This window comes from Mycteria americana, chromosome 7, assembly GCF_035582795.1.
Source record: "Mycteria americana isolate JAX WOST 10 ecotype Jacksonville Zoo and Gardens chromosome 7, USCA_MyAme_1.0, whole genome shotgun sequence".
Taxonomy (NCBI): domain Eukaryota; kingdom Metazoa; phylum Chordata; class Aves; order Ciconiiformes; family Ciconiidae; genus Mycteria; species Mycteria americana.
Window position 1 is genome coordinate 56325429 of NC_134371.1, and position 16789 is coordinate 56342217.

A 16789-nucleotide genomic window follows, 5' to 3' on the forward strand; every position below is an offset into this window, starting at 1 on the left:
AAAGGGGCAGGCAAATAATGTACCCGATCAAGGACAAAGCCTGCAGTCAGGCATAAAGAAACAGGGCATCTAGTTGCAATAAAACAGAAAACAGCAGTATTTCCAGCAGCTGCAGAAAAAAGTAATCTTCATCTGAAGGAATTCAAGGGTGCCGAGAAGACAACAGTCTTCTGGTGCTAAAACTGCAAAACAGTGAGCAGGAAGGAAGCAGTTTTCTTGGGGCAGAAATGAAGAGAATTCCCTCTAGTTGTGAAATGCCTGGCAGCAATGTCTCCTGCATGCTGGAACATGTCTAATTCAGAAAGTCTAGGAATATGCAAATGAGTGAGAGTCATTAAGATTAAATATTAGTTCTGAAGGCAACATGGGATAATGCTAATCTTTAAGAATTGCACTATACTGTGCTCGGAGTATCAAATGGAAGATATTTCAAGTAACTAAATTACGTGTATTTTTAACTATTAATTAACCTGTTCTAAACGACATTTCTCCAGTTAAATTGTTTTTAACATTTATTTACCATAACCATCTCTTGTCCAAATTTGCCATGGTTTTCTCCGTTTTGAGGAAGTTTCTCTTAACATCATCTTCTTTTGAACTCTGCGATAGCATAGCTTTTCTCTAGTAGCAATCTAGTTTTTATATTCCAATAGAGCAGAGAAACCAAGCAGAGAGGAGCAGCAATGCATTAATGAAGGGTGAAATACTGTGTACATTTGCATTCTGCTAGATAACCCACAGCAGCGAGCTATGCTTTCCCTATTACTTAGCAGTATCTGGAGGTAACTTGCACAGGAGTTGCTCACAGACTAGCAGTTACCATTACTCAGAAATCAGGTGTATGAAGCCACGTTTGTATTGCCTCGAGTCAAAAGTGCAACAATCCCACTGACGTGGATTTTTAAAATTGCAAAATGAATCTAGTAATTGCCTTTTTCATTATTGCCTCATACTGGCTCAAGATATATGAGCAACTTTAAACGTATTATCAGCTCTTAGCCTTATTAACCAATTCAATGTAATAAAAACAAAAGAGTTAGGGCCACCTTTCCTTTTAGTACAAAAGCTAGAATCACAAAAGAGGACTTGAGAGCCCTCTGTTAAATTGATATACTTTGGGTCTGCTAAAGAAATAATGCTTTCACATGACGAAAGCGCACAGACCAACCACTGAGCAATTTTTTGCACAATAGAAGCATAGAATGGGTCGTTACAATCTTCCAGTCTGACCTCCTGAATAAACTGAGCCATAAGACTTTTATGTATTCATCTTGTTTGAATTGGAGCATTTCCTTCAGAAAAGCATCCAGTTCAGATCTTAAAATGTCCAATAAGGGGGAATTTATTACAATCTTTATTAAATCATTCCACTGGCAAATCACTCACACTGTTTAAGATGTGCCTGCTTGGAATCTAAATCGCCTAGACTTAAATTTAATTGCACAGATCTCATTATACCTCTGCCAGCCAGACAGGAGAGCCGCTGTTATCAAATCTCTGCTTCACCTACGGTCAAGCTGCTCCTTTATCTTCTCCTTAATAAACTTTGCTGGATCCCACTGCAAAGAAAGGTTTCCAAATCTCGGAGTTCCTCTCTTAGATCTCCCTGATTAATAAATTTCCAGACCTGCATGTGATATTCCAGTAACCATTGTACTGTGGGTAATAACAGGTTGAACAATTTCCCATTCCTCTCTTCAGACAGCAAAAAAATCACCTTTATAATGTTGCACTGGGAGCTCCCTCTCCCCCAGAGTCCTTTTCTGAGTCATTGCTTCCCAAGACAGGCTTCCCTCATAGAAAAAAACACTTCCCTCTTTTGTTTCCAGCAGCACGATTTTAGCTCTAACCATATTAAAACACATCTTGTTTGGCTATACCCAGGGCAAAATGCAATCATTATGTGGCCATGAGGTAGCAATAGGCCCGGCGATACTGCCACATACACGTTACCCTATGTCTGGGAGCACACATCACATTGTGCTATGGAGAAGCTTCTCAGGGAAGCCATGCAAGGGTAAAACCATGTCACCAAACAGTGCCCATCATCCCAAACACCCGCCTCTTCAGTATTCACCCTACTTTCAATCTTTGTGTAACCTCTGGTCATTATTTGTAACGTTTCCTACCTAATCGCTCCTGGAACGTTAGAGCCGAGGACTAAGAAGCATCTCTGGACTCACACAGCCCTTGCTGGCAGTAACCCCCCACCAAGCACCCACTGAGAGCAACCAGCCAGCTCTTCATCTCCTAGTCCGTGCTGTGCAGATTTCTCCTTTTGCTCCTATGGAAGGGGCGACTACATTACACCAATTACTTTTCCCTTGACCAGATTTAGAGATGTAAATCTGCTGCACAAGAAAAGCAAGGAATACACCAAAAATGACTTGAGAAGCATGTCTTCTGTTTGCTGATCCCACTCCAGGCCAGACCTGCAGCTTTGTAACTCTGCACCCAGGGGCCCAGCAGCGTGCTCGGGAGAAGAGGGGAGCTCCTGGTGAACAGGGCAGGGGCGGAGGAGGGAGCAGGGAAGGCAGCAAGCTTTGACATGATATGGCTGTGGAAAACACACTTCTCCAAGTCCTTTCCCTAACACTTTGGTGTAACCGCAGCAGAAGGGAAAGTTCAGAGGGTTGGAAATCTCTCTGATGAGTATAATGAGTGTAATTCTTGACTTGAAAAAGCATCTTATACAATTGTTGTATCTTATGCAACGCTTCCTAAGCAGAATTTATTGTCCTGACAATGTTATACTGATACAAGATGATTTGGAAACAGCTGCAAAGCATTTACTAAAGATAAAGCCAAAACAAATAATTAATTAAAGCATGAGCTCACCAAGCTTTGTCTTCACAATTACAATCTTTAAAATGTAGTAGTCAACTGAAATACTTTTCTGCAAATATGGGAAAATTTGGGGGGGAGTGAGCAGAAAAATTTGGAAAGAAATTGAAGTATCTGTAGTACTGTGCTAGTTTTGGCTGGGGGAGAGTTAATTTTCTTCATAGTAGCTAGCATTCAGAACAAATATCAGTCATTTTTCCCAAGTATAATCTCACAGCCAGCACAAGAGAAGATGAGATCCATTCACTTTAACTCTTCAGAGACATAAACCCCGTTTTGCAAGAGAAATGTATTGACTAATGACTATAAACAAAGAAGATCTGAACTTACTCAAGGTAAACTGCTGTTTAGCAGCCACGCCTGAATCAAGACCTTCCTCTAAGAATCACTTGGCTGTTTTCCTTCTGATTTTTTATTCAGATTTGGATTGTTTTGAGTAGTACATCTGGTCTTATTTTATTTAAACAAGGCCAAGAACAAAGGCATAATATAACCATCACAGATGTAGTTAGAAATGTTCAATTCACATATTCGGTTGAAAGCAGTTGTAGTTATACTTCTGGGATACAGGAACAGGTATACATAAATGTAAGGCACCAAAACAGAAGCACTATTACCTTTAAATCATGAGATTTACACCAGCTTACATAGGAAGGTCAAGCTAGGGAAGACATTTCCCATAACAGAAAGAGCCACAAGGAGGCTTACGGTTAGGTCAAGAAATGGCACTTCTGTTGTTGGAGGGGTTTTTTTAACTGAAGAGAATTGACCCATTAAAGTGCCTTACCTGGCAACATAGTAGATCCTTCATCTCCTGAAGCCCTTTATATCCCTATCCACACATTTCAGAGATATGCTAAGAGCTCAGACAGAAATTATGAGATGGATGAGGGAATTACCAGATCAGTACTAAGGTGTTATGCAAGAGGCTAGAATTGCCCAACTTTCAAAAATGACTGAAAGTCATTTTATTGCTCTGACTGGATCCTTGATAGTATTTCTGTTCAGTTGGCACATTCAAGAAACCAAATTGGAAAAATGGACCTTTTTCCATTTCTTTTTTCTTTACATTTTGGCAAGCTCTCTGCTCTAATAAAAACCACACCTTTTTACAAACGTTTCTCTCAGAGGCTAATACAGATTACTCTGTATGGCAGTTGTTCAACTTATCCAGCCCTGTTATTAAATTTGTATGTGGTTCACTTTCACACATTTGGCAGATTGTCCTTTTTCCAGACCATATTTTTCTAATTGTCCTTTGTACTTTTGATGCTTCATATCTTTCTAATCTTTCTCCTATTTTCCTTTCCCTTTGTCAATGGTTTTGGTCCCAGCCTCTGGCTGCAGCATGTTCCCAAAGCTGTTTCTCGGAAGATATCCTGATATACTCCTGGGCTTTTGCCCATATGGTCTGGTCACATGGCTTTATAACAAGAGCTGGGTATGAAACTGTGTCCAAAAAAAGAGAAAGAAAATCAACATTTTAATAGTATTTCTACTCTAAATTGAAACAACCCCAAGATCTTATAAGGGAGACAATCACATATTCTACCAACTTGCAGGGGGGTATTTGCCAGGGGTATGGCCAACCTGCCTCCAGACCCTCTTTTCCACGATTATGATTAGGGAACCGAACCTCATTTTTCCACTTTGGTTAAGTGCACATCTTAAGTCATTAGGCCTTCTATGTAGATTGAGCTATTCTGCTTTTTACAAGTAATAAAATATTTATTTTATCAGCTTGACTGTGCACCTTGCAAAGAAGTGATTGGTTGTTTCTGGCTGAAGGAGTGCATAACTCCCTGTATAAACAGAATATCTTCAGCTATCAAACTGAATCAAATGGTTCTAGAAAAAGTTTTGATTTTGACAAATCAGATTTTTCAGCTTTAAAAAAAAAAAAAAGGTCTATCAGACCAGATTTATCAAAAGAATAAATCTAGCTTACCTGTAACCATCTCAACCATTATCATTTCAGATAGCATGTACTGCAGCACTTAAGCATGTTTCAGATGTCTTTCTAAATAGGCATTGCCACTTAAGAATATGGGGAATTTCACTTACAGTACACAGGAGTTATCTGCATGCATTTTAAATATTCTGATGCTTTCATATTTATAGTCCATTTATAACTCATTTTGTTTTCCTATTTCTAGCAATATATTAATAATTTGGCAGTAAAAAATCATGGTTTACCTGCATAGAGTAAAAGTGGCTTTGCCTCTGATTCACTCTGATTGCCTCTGTGGGATTGTTAGTAGGCCATTTACTCCATCGCTGCCTCAGCTGCATGATGTGTAGAATAATGATAGTGTATAGCAAGATTTACTATAGAAAAGGCCTTTAAGATTTCATAGAGAAAACATTTTAGAGGGCAAATTGTATGGGGTATGAATTTACATAATCCAGTGTTAAATGATGCATTTGTATACAGCATGTAAAATATTTGCTTGATACTGCATTCGTTCAGTGATAAGAGAGGTGGACGAGAAAGCATTCCCCACCACACCAAAAAATGCTTTTTTGAACTTGAGTTGAAAAATCCTGTTCCTCTACTGCCACGAGGCACTGCCAGAGAGCAGATTGCACCAGAAAAGACTGGCACGAAGAAGACAGGGGGTACCTCAGCCTTTCCCGCATCCTCCATCAGCAGGCACTCCCCGCAGCCCTGTCCTCCCTCGGGAGCAAGTGCAAGGTGTGCAAGCCAGTCGCTCCAGTGGCGCAAGGTCCTCGCTTCTGGAGCCCACCATCACCTCCACCGCACTGAGGCCATCGGTCCCGAAGCTGTGCCTCGGGGCTCCCAGCATGCCTTTTCTGCTGCATGAGAACATACATCAACTGCCGCGTTAGCTGCCTAGTCCCTGTTGGCACAGCCCGTGCACAGCTCTCTGGTGCTGCTGAATCGTAAGCAGGACACAATCTCCTCTCTACCGGTCCCACACCTTGATTGCCTTCCCAGCTGGCTTTCGGTTCCCAGATGCGATCGACTCGGCACACCAACGGTGATTTGGCTGCATGCTCCTTTTTGTCCAGCGCCATGCTCCAAGCAGGAAACGTAGGCAGAAGCCCCACATGGATGCAGAAGCCAAACATTCTGGTTTGCCCCGATTTTGCCACATTAACCTTTTCACTCAAAAACATCAAGGAGAATCAAATACATAAAATGTTTTTATCAGAAGCTGGCCCTCCTTGCCACTCCTCTAAGGTCCTTGCAAGAGAGACTGCTTGAATTGATCAAAACACAGGAGTCACTGAAAAACTTCAGAGTGCCGCTGTACATATACCCCACCCGCACAACAGCACCTTTCCTCAGGCGCTCTGGAAAGCCCTTATAATGCTACCTCATGCTTTTCAGGCCACGTGAGAGCTGAAACCACGTCGTTTGGGAGTTTCCTTGGGAAAAAAGAAAGAAGTACTCCAAAAGATCTCTATTGTGCAGATCAACCTAGTATAGAAGACTTGAGATATTTTTTTTTCCTCCAGAAAAACAGATGTCATTGGCTTTTCAGTTTCATCAGCCATATTTAAAATAGATTCAGGCAAAGGGGTAAAAAAGTTTTACTCTTGTGAGCGTGAACTCTTAAAGAAATAAGTAAATCCACAGAGAAACGAGAAGCAGGACTGATCGCTAGGATAGGCAAGTAAGTGCAAATCAGGACACTGTGGAAGACACTGATGCTTCTTGCACTGAGACTAAAGCTCAGAGGAAACATTCATACAGTGGCATACCTTATTTTAGCCATTTTTGTACTTTGTCATACAGGCTTGTTGAAAAAAGAAAGGCCCACGTTTTTTATTTTTTTATTTGCTTTTAATAATGTTGTTTTACTCCTTTGCTCTGCCTGGAAGCAAGACAGATATTCCACTGTGAAAAAAAGGACATTAAAAAAAGAAAAAAGGTGAGATACCAGATCGAGGTTAAAATAAATGAGGCCCAGTGGAGATATTAGCCAAGTGATAACTGCAGATCAGCTCTAATGAGCTGAGATTTTTTCCTGCAGGGTATGAGTTACTCTGTGAGTCAAAGGAATATTTTTAAGTGACAAACAAAATGCCACAGAGGAATTAATTGTTGCATAGTTAACTGCTGATTACTCATACATATCACAATATGTGGCTGAGTGATGTCATCTTTTAAACTCCCATCCCACTTGAACATAATGAGGAGGTAATTACAAGAAGCTGGCTGGAAGTAATCTGAGGGAAGAGGCACGAAGCAGAAACTGCTGAAAAAGTTGGTTTAATCTTGACAGAGAAGGAAGTGTCATTCCACATTTTCCAGGAGAAATTCTTACCTGGATCTCCACAAACTCTGACAAAGCAGAGCTCATTTCTTTCTTCCCATATGTTTGTAAGCAAACATAACGCTTTTTTTCTTGTAAATCATACTGACTAAGAGTTGATCATACAGAACTGAGGGAAAACAGAGTCTAGGGGAAAAATCACTCAGGGTGAGGGCAGTTCCGAGTCGTGCAGCTCCCTCTGTCCAACATGTTCTGTGAGACATGGGCAAAATGTTGAAAATCCTCATTCCCTGAGGCATTTGGAAAAAATCTACCGTTAATCTCTAGTTTTCAGTTCCCTAGTTATTTTGCATTATGCTTTTGTCTATACATAGCTAGTCTTGGCTTAGGGTTAGGGTTAGGGTATAGGATTATATGCTTTCCAGGACAGATGCTTGAGGGCAGATTTATGTACTTCCTCAGACAGTGGAAACCTGATATGAAAATCGAGGTTTACTACACTACAAACAATAAAGAATTCTTTTGCCAGATAAAGGAAATACATTCCTGTTCCATAAATTGAAGTTTTTAAATAGAAATATTTTTTTCTGCTTACTTTACCTTGTCATCAATCATCACCCTCTTATAAATAATTCATGGTGATGGGCTGTAGAAAATAAACTCAAATTCATAAAATCTGCATTGTCTGTCCACTTAAATGTATCACAGGACCTGTTTTCTATCTGCACAGTGACAGTATAAGGTATAAATAATTTCAGTTTGTTTTTTAATGCTTTTGAGCCAGTTGCCATGGATTCTAAAGTACTTTCTGTGATGATTTTTGAGGGTAATGTTTTGAGAACAATTTATGACAGATGAGGATCTCCTGCAACAATTCAATACTCCAGTCTAGCTTATTTTTTTTGCAATTTTTTCTGCATGATGAGATTTAAGAAGATAACAATTTCAGAAGATGCATAAAGAAACAGTATGAAATCCTAATCCTAATTAATTATGAGAAGCAAGTTTCTGTTACCCACCTCTGTTTCTATGTAAGCTAGCAAACACCAATTCGGTAAAGAGGAAAGCCAAGGGATCTCGGGTGTGAGATCATGGGAGATGGAGCAGCACTGGGAAGAAAGAAGATTGCAATCCTGCTATCAAAGTTCACAGTCCAAATGGTTCAAGGTTATTCATTATTTTATTCATTCATTTATTCAAGTGCTCTCCGTAATAGAAGATTCAATTCTTTCTGCAGTAAAACAATTCAATATAAGTTTAGTGCTAAGAGTAACATGGCTGAATTACATACATAACACTACCTGTCTCATACTAATCCTAGCTGGCATTTTTGCTAACTGGTAGGCCCTATTACTTACTCCGGATATGGGAGTGAAGATTTAATAAAACACTTCCCAAATGCTACTTGCCTTAGAGCTGAAGCGGATAATGTGGCAGGATGGTAATTATTATTTTTTTAATCAGCCAACTTCCACGGTCCAATATCGAGATGACTTTCGCGGTTGCGTTTGTTATGGTGGAAACATAATAGATACTAGGCAGTCTATCGTTCACATACAGGGAATAACAGACCTGTGAAAATAGTGTGATAAGACCCTTCTGTCAGGCTCATTGGCAGGAACAGTGAGGCCTCAAATACAAGATGCGGCTGGAAAGAATAGAAAAATGGGCTGCAGTGCAAAGCCTGACAAAAGCTAAGCTGGGTGGACAGAGCGACTCCCGTATTGTTCAGTGTTGTTTGGCAAGCTGAGAGGCACAAAGGAGAAGAACGAAAGCGGTAAGCAAATGAAACTGTCAAAGGCATGATTCTGACATGGAGCAAAGATGAAGAAAATAAAGCATGTTGGAGAAAGCAGTTTGGAAACAATGAGCAAGGCAACTACCCCATGCCCTCAAACCACCGAAATAAACCAGGAATTTACACACTTCACTCATGCCATCAACATTTCTCTTAAAAATAATGCAGCGAAGCTGTAAAAATGCGTTCAGACCCTTCTGTGGACATTAACCACCTTCTTACTAAAACCAGCAGTGACTACAGTCTTGTTCATCCATCTTATAAAGCCATATTTTTATGCAATGAAAATTGTCATCATTAAGAAATATTGCAAAGTGGCCAGGCTGATTATAACACATTCCACCTGCAAGTAACAAGGCAGCATGCCTGCAACTCCACTCTCACATTTCCAAATGCCAGCTAAATAAGACATAATAATGATATGCAACAAATCTTGAAAAATATTCTCTTCCCTATAAATACTATTGAGACAGGCTATTTTCTTGCATATGTATTAATGCATTTAATTGAAAACCCAAGGCAGCTGTTACCCTGCTATTCATTTTATTATAGCCATAAAAATAATGGATGTTCAACACAGAGCTGAATACAGATTACAGTCAAAGTTATTCACTAATTCCTTTTCCCCTGATCATTCAGGAGACTAACCACAAATTTGAAAGTCCAGAAATACAGGGGAAGAGCATATTGTAGTGAGTTTAGCAGGGTACAAATCTCAGACTTTTTTTTATTTACTAGGGACTAGAAATCTAGAGAACAGAGAAAATAGTGTCCCAAGCAACCCTCTGCAGTATGACCAATGGACACTATGTTGTCTGCACCCTTTCTTCATTCAACCATAGCTAGAAGCTAAGCAGAACTTAATTCTTCCCCCTCATACATCCTGGGCAATTCAGTGCCTACACCTGAATATTGCTGAAGACCAGAACTTCTCTCAGCTGTTCCCGGGGGTAGGATGAAACCTTGGCAGACTCCTTCTCCGCATTCAAAAGTTGTAGTGCTGGCTTTAAGCATAGATCTAGGGCAGGAAAATTACGGTGGTGCACCAAATCCATACAAAAATCAGGATCCAGCTGCCAGCACCAAAGGAAAAGTCAGTAGGACCAGTAGCTATTGGTGGAAGTGATCATCCCAAGCCCCAGCAGTAGTAGCAAACTTAACTCTCCAGAGGCACCTCCTTCCCTTCCCTTCCCTTCCTTTCCCTGACACTGCTCTCCTTCTTTTGGCACACAGTAGGAAAGCCTTGGCTTAGCCATCTCCCTTCACATCTTTGGAGCAGCAAAATCCAAAATCGCCTACCCTGCTCAGAGACCTCAAGTGGACTTTGGCATTGTACTTCAGCCAAAAAGGCAAGTTCCTTCACTCTTTATAATCCTATCAGCCTTTTCCAAATCTGTCCGCGTTTAAATGAGCCTGGGAAAGTTTGAAACACCTGGTAATTCAACACAGCCAAAGCAATTCTTGGTACTGGAAGGAACCTGCTGGGGGATCACATCTTGTTTGCTGGTACTCCAGCAACTATATCGTATAACCTCTCTCCATAAAGGTTGAAGTTCTGCCCTAAAACCAGCCTGGATTTTGTCCCCATACTCTTCCATTGCACTGTTCCGTTTGTGGTTAGAAATCCTCCTTAGTGTTTCCAGATTGAAGGCCACATAATGACCATGTAATACACATATGTATTTTTGGCAATGCAGTTGGTTAGCTTGAAAAACTCTTCCCTCTTCAAGATTTTTGCAATCTTAACACACTTTTTGTTGTTTTTACTGTGCCAAAGAATGCAGCTTCTTCAGTTTGATCTTTAAAGATTCTCATTATCATCTTACTAGGCCTTTTTTCTAAATCTGTCCAATGTTTAAACAAACAGGGGAAGCCTGCACTAAGCACATTGTTGTGGATAAAAATCTCACCATTGCCCTGGATAATAACATTACCTCCCAGGTTCTCCTGGATTTCCTCCCTGTGACACACACCACAGTCATTTTTTCCCCAGATGCAGCCCTCTAGTGGCTTGCAGTCATTCTATGAATGACTAGTGCATCAAGGTATTTTTCATCTATCATCTCAAATGAAGAACTTCCCTCAGTTATTAGTCCCTGAAGTTATGACCTTTCATTTTAAACTATTAAAATTCTATTAGTCAAGTTTTAAAGGCCATCTTCTTGGATAATATTCCACTATTCTTTTTAGTCATGTCGTCTTTCCCAGTTTGTGTCATCAGCAATCTCATTAACCTAAGCCTATTCTTTGTGCCAAGGTATTTTTTTTTTCTTTTAAAAAAAGAGATCAGTCCCAAGATCAATTCTTGAGAAAGTCTCCTGGTAAACTCTCTAGCTCAATAGTCTGAGCATTAGCACAGCTCAAGAGAAGAGTTGTTTCCCTCTCAGGCAATGCTTTAGGTGCCTGGGACCTTATGGACCAAACCATCAATCTGAGCTGAGTTTCATGAATCTCTCCTTAGTGGCAATTCACTCCAGCCAAGAACCTTGCCAAGAAAGTTGCACATTCAATAGCTAGTACACAGTTCTGTACATATAAGTAGCATTAAAGTTATATTCACTTACCTGCGATATTGAAAGGTATTACCTTATTCTTTACCAAATGAGAAAGTATTTGTACTGGTATCATGTTTATCTAGAGCTTCACCTCGATTCACAATGCTTCTGGTCCTGGAAAGAGGTCAAACTTTGTAACATTTGTTTTGATCATAGTTGGTCCCTTTCTTTCCTGGTTCACTTTATAGATAATGAAAACATACCGACCATGAAACAACATGCTATTTTTTTTTGTTAACATAGAAAGGACAAGGTCAACCTCTACTTTTGTAGTCTTACAAGTAGAATTTGTTCACTGCCAAGTTTGTTCATGTTAATGACAAACATCCATTGGGCATTTCAGGTATTCTTACCAGGAGAGCTGAAATTTATGTCATTCTGTTGATCAGTTTCTGTATCTGATAATTAAAAACCTAGCTTACCTAGAGATACCTCAAAAAGGCTTACCGATTTCAAAACTTAAGCTCAGCAATTAAAATTATCTGTAAAAATATTCACTGGAATCAAAATGCACATTGTGAAAATAAGGATGTTTGGAAAGGATGTGTGAAGGGTTTTGATAGAGATTTCAATATTATGAATGCCTGGAGAATATGACTTGCAATGGATTTACCACGCTTTCTTTCCCCTTTCAAGCCAGAGAGAGTTCATATGTATGAAGTACAAATTGGTGCCTTTACTGGAAGAGTTGTAAAGTGAAAGGGTTAGACAAATCGTTGTTAGATCATCTGTGCTACAAGCACAACTTGTAACCGTAAGTCTGTCATTAAAAGCTTTTTCCACTAAACTAAAAGTTTTCCTCCCTGGCTGTTCACCATTCTGTAAACTTATTTCCTTATTAAAAGGACAAAGAAAAAGATTTGGGAATATTTAATAAAACAGTCTTTTTAGTAAGCAGAAACTTGCATTCTTAGATATTGCCAAGTGTTGTGGTGCAATATGTTTCTCCAATTAGAGCTCATCTGAAATTCAAATACCTTTTTTCTTTTAAGTAGTTAATTAATGCAGTTCATGCTCCAAAAAGAAACATTAATAATAAAATATTTAACTATTCATCCCAAAAGAAGACAGGAAAAAACAAGTCAATATAAAGCATATTTAGTAATCAAAAATTTGAATATTACAGTGAATCTTGTTTTCATTCTCTCTGCCTTCATGAAAAGATCAGACATGCAGTGGCCAGAGAAACACAACAGAAAAGCTTTGGGGACTGTTGTTTGTAACCTTTAGGTTCAGACAAACTTATTTCCCTCCAAAGAGAAAAAAAATACAGTTAATTTCCAAGATAAAACACCCGGGCTTACAAAACTCATTAGGCATTAATTTATACACCACATTCATAAGCCCACATTCCTAGTAAACATTAACAGGGCATGATAGTGGGTGCACCTTGGCAAGCAGTCAAGGAACCATAGAAGCAGGTCTGCCGACCAAAACCATTGGGGCCGAGTACCCAACATCCACACTAATCCTGTGTCAGGGATTTACTTTGAACTAACTCTAGTGTGACCCGCTTAGTGGACAAGGGAAAGGCTGTGGATGTTGTCTACCTAGACATTAGTAAAGCCTTTGACACCATTTTCCACAGCATTCTCCTGGAGAAACTGGCTGCTCATGGCTTGGATGGGTGTACTCTTCGCTGGGTTAAGAACTGGCTGGATGGCCGGGCCCAAAGAGTGGTGGTGAATGGAGTTTACTCCAGTTGGCGGCCGGTCACAAGCGGTGCTCCCCAGGGCTCGGTGTTGGGGCCAGTCCTGTTTAATATCTTTATCAATGATCTGGATGAAGGGATCGAGTGCACCCTCAGTAAGTTTGCAGATGACACCAAGTTGTGTGGGAATGTTGATCTGCTTGAGGGTAGGAAGGCTCTGCAGAGGGACCTGGACAGGCTGGATCGATGGGCCGAGGTCAATTGTATGAGGTTCAACAAGGCTAAGTGCCGGGTCCTGCACTTGGGCCACAGCAACCCCATGCAATGCTACAGGCTTGGGGAAGAGTGGCCGGAAAGATGCTCGGCAGAAAGGACCTGGGGGTGTTGGTTGACAGCCACCTGAATATGAGCCAGCAGTGTGCCCAGGTGGCCAAGAAGGCCAATGGCATCCTGGCTTGTATCAGAAATAGCGTGGCCAGCAGGAGTAGGGAAGTGATCGTGCCCCTGTACCTGGCACTGGTGATGCCACACCTCAAATGCTGTGTTCAGTTTTGGGCCCCTCACTACAAGAGAGACATTGAGGTGCTGGAGTATGTCCAGAGAAGGGCAACGAAGCTGGTGAAGGGTCTGGAGCACAAGTCTGATGAGGAGCGGCTGAGGGAACTGGGGTTGTTTAGCCTGGAGAAAAGGAGGCTGAGGGGAGACCTTATCGCTCTCTACAACTACCTGAAAGGAGGTTGTAGAGAGGTGGGGGTCGGTCTCTTCTCCCATGTAACAAGCGATAGGACGAGAAGAAACGGCCTCAAGTTGTGCCAGGGGAGGTTTAGACTGGATATTAGGAAATTTTACTTCACCGAAAGGGTTGTCAAGCATTGGAACAGGCTGCCCAGGGAAGTGGTTGAGTCGCCATCCCTGGAGGTATTTAAAAGATGTGTAGATGTGGTGTTTGGGGACATGGTTTAGTGGTGGAGTTGGCAGTGCTAGGTTAACAGTTGGACTTGATGATCTTAAAGGCCTTTTCCAACCTAAACGTAACAATTCTAGTCTGACCCATAGACTCAACCCCCTGTAGCAGTTGGAAAGGTTAGAAACTAAAGTATCCAGCCTCTGCTCTCCCATCTTTAATCATTGATTTATACCCCAGCCAGTCTGGTGGGTATGTTAGAAACTGGGGAGAAGGAAGATAGGACCAGTTCCTCACATGTACCAACAAGTGATTATCCTCATAACTGCAATGGCATAGCACTTCGTCCTATGTGAAGAAGCTCACTTTCCTTTTCTGATCCACTACCCTGTCTGCCCTTCTGTGAGCTCCTGTGCTTTGCACACAGTTTTATGTATCAGTTTCCAGAGACCACACTCAGCAAACACAACTGGGACAGCAAGATTAAAGGAAGTGAGACAAGGATTTGAGAAGAAAGGTTTAGATTTGTTCCCGTGGTCAGTCATGTTCTTCATCTGAGCTCTTGGAAAAATTCTACCTTATGCCACAAGCTGAGGTTACCTGTTGAGCTTTTGAATAGCAGTTACTCTTCTTTCTACAGTGATGATTTCCTAATAGTTTACAAAGCATTCATACTACGTGGTGATTGTTTTGGCATGATTTTCAGGCAAAAGATTTTACCAGATATCTTCTTCTCGGTTACTCTTCAGCATCCTACACAAAGGTCACTGCAGCAGCAGTACTGCAGTAATGACTCTAAAGAGTGGAACTGCCAGATACCCTTTCATTTCAAAGAAAAGTAGACATTTATTTCTCCCTGATTTTTTTCCTCTTTCAAATACTAGGTAGTAAAATTAAGTTTATGACAACTTGAAAACCTGCATTAGTTCTCAGGAAACTGGGAGAACCCCCCAGACTAATGATTCAGCTACAAAACCAACAGCTACATTTTCCTGAAAGAGCTCTGACATAGCAATAGAGATTTAGGTAAGGACTGCCTTTATTTAAAGAAAACTGAAAAAGCTGTTCCCAACCTCTCTCTTTACAAGCAACAAGAGCTGAGAGATAGGGCAGCCTAAACACATCAGGAGGTTGCTTCTGTTCAATCTACGGACCTTGTGTTGTTCTATTTAAAGCCAGTGCATGTGTTTCAATAAAAAAGAGATATTTTCCTTACATTTATGCTGTCTCAATCTTCTTCTTTTTAGTTGTCATCCCCTGAACCTCACACACTGAATATACCTGTTCCAAGGACAAAGTCTGTACTGCAGGCTGCATATGTTTTAATCAAAGACTGTTACTATTTACAAGTATCTTCAAGAAATGCTGAGGATTTTCCCTATCTTTGACTTCCAAGCCTGTAAATTTGTTCATATTTTCATAAACTAAAACACAGATCTTTCAACATCTAAAGGCAAAATGCCTTGCAAACTAGGGAGTCAGAGAATTGGAAAAGAAAACAATACTGAATATAAATTTCAAATTAAGCTCTTATTGCTAGAGTTGAGTTCTGAAGTTCATGGCAAACATGCATTTGATTTCAAAAGGGCAAATAGTCAACACCCTGACTTCTAATTGTTCTGAAATATCTCCTGGCAGAAAGAAAACTAAGAGTAATATATCATTGTACTACAATATGCAGACTTTGGAATACAAATTCTCAGAGCTGTTTTCATGAAAAACAATATGCAATTTGAAAAGTAGCAGAAGTTCACATTAAAAAGCATTAAAAAAAATCTAATATTTGCTTTTTTGTCATCACAGACAGCACTTTATAAACTTTATACCCTGCTTTACATCTTGCCTGATACTTTTTCCTAACAAAATATCATAAATTAGCTTTAATTTAAGATTAATGTTTCACTCTCAAGTACAAAGAACAAGATTTTCAAAGCTTTATATTATGTTTACCTCAAAAAAAAAAAAGGAAATACACAAATTGTGAAGAAAATCATATAGAGAAATAAGAATATATGCATTATTCAAATAAAGGTGCAAATCTAAATAGCAGATGAGATTTTCCCAAATACATTGATTATATTAATAGCTATTTGAATGACTGTGTTATGAATAGGGTTGCATAAAATCAAATTTAACTGGAGCAACATCTGGCATACTAAAGGTGTCACAAAAGATGTATCTGTAATTTGCAAAATTAGTTCCTTTAAAAGTGTGAAATATTCATCTCTCATCATATTTTTAAGATTATGAGCTCAGAACTTTATGAACACCAGATTTCATTAAATCCCCTTGTTGCATCTAACGACTATTGCTTACAGAGAAAAATAGTGGTGTATTTTCCGTCATCTTGAATATAGCAGTGAGTCTGGAAGTAAAGGCACAAACAATTGCAGATGTCTGCCAGCTCCCTGCAAACCGTGCACCAAATTATAAGAATAAGGAATCAGTTACTTTTAGAATAGCATTCAGGCTGAGTTACCACCTTGTCTCATTCCACCTCAGATTTGGAGAGGACTATTCACCAACATTCACCTCCACCTGCAACACACACTAACAAGATGTTTATAGTCCTACTCTGATCAGCACTTATATTAACTAGAACTAGTACTTCAAATGAATTTGGGAGATTTTTGTAGTGACATTTAATGACATTTTCACCCTACAAAGCATGCAAAGGCTTTAGTGTCATTATTGACTAGGTTTTAAAAGGATCTGCAGGCTGTATTTCATTAGTAAAACAACATTAATTTACTACACAAATCATTACAAAGAGTGAGAAGTATTTATCATACT